The 913-nt window shown below is 56.7% G+C and overlaps 1 non-coding gene across 1 annotated transcript in view; it reads right to left on the bottom strand.

The window, feature by feature from the left end:
- LOC145805026 (18S ribosomal RNA) overlaps window positions 1-121 on the bottom strand; it is a 1,795-nt gene extending 1,674 nt beyond the window's left edge. Inside the window, exon 1 of the ribosomal RNA XR_014347710.1 lies at window positions 1-121. This exon is cut by the window's left edge and continues 1,674 nt beyond it. This is a non-coding gene — a ribosomal RNA (18S ribosomal RNA).
- Between the last annotated feature and the right edge of the window lie 792 nt (window positions 122-913).

Below are 913 nucleotides of genomic sequence, written 5' to 3'. Positions count from 1 at the left end.
ACAAACTATAACTGCTTTAATGAGGCAGTCGCAGTTTCACAGTCTGAATTAGTTCATACTTACACATGCATGGCTTAATCTTTGGGACAAGCATATGACTACTGGCAAGATCAACCAGGTAGCATTCCTTCTTTACGATGCCGGCACTCCAAAAGCCCGACCAACAGAGCTGGCACGGTCAGAGGCAGGCGTAGCCGTAGCCCACAATGAGCGACGAACGCTCGGTGCGGAAACAGAGGTCGAAGACCACGTGTACCCGCGTAAGGCTCTAAATCCGAGAGCAAGAGTACAACTGCCTGTGGGCCTTGCCACCGACACGGCAACGTGAGACGACAACACGGAATGCGGGAGATACTTTGGGGTTCACCATGCTGCTGGCTTTGGCTAGGCTGCCTTGGTCTAGGCATGGCATGGCAAGCTGCTGGCCTTGACTTGGCATGGCATGCTGCTTGCTTTCGTTGGGCTGCCTTGGCCTTGGCCTTGGCATGGCATGCTGTTGGCTTAGGCTGGGCTGCCTTGGCCTATTCATGGCACGCTGCTGGCCTTGGCCTTGGCATGGCATGCTGCTGGCCTTGGCCTTGGCATGGCATGCTAATGACTTTGGCTAGGCTGCCTTCTCCCAGGCATGGCATGGCAACCTACTAGCCTTGGCTTGGGATGGCATGCTGCTGACTTTGCCTGGGCTGCGTTGGCCTTGGCATGGCTTGTTGCTGGCCTTGGCCTTGGCGTGGCATGCTGCTGGCTTTGGCTAGGCTGCCTTGGCCTTAGCATGGCATGGCAACCTACTGGCATTGGCTTGGCATGGCATGCAGCTGGCTTTGCCTAGGCTGCCTTGGCCTAGGCATGGCATGGAAACCTGCAGGCATTGGCTTCGCAAGGCTTGCTGCTGGCTTTAGCTGGGCAGCCTTGGCCT

The sequence above is a fragment of the Camellia sinensis genome, chromosome 12, assembly GCF_055761805.1.
Source record: "Camellia sinensis isolate YWXY chromosome 12, ASM5576180v1, whole genome shotgun sequence".
Lineage (NCBI taxonomy): Eukaryota > Viridiplantae > Streptophyta > Magnoliopsida > Ericales > Theaceae > Camellia > Camellia sinensis.
The sequence above is the reverse complement of the archived record's forward strand: the minus strand, read 5'-3'. Positions and strand labels throughout refer to the sequence as shown.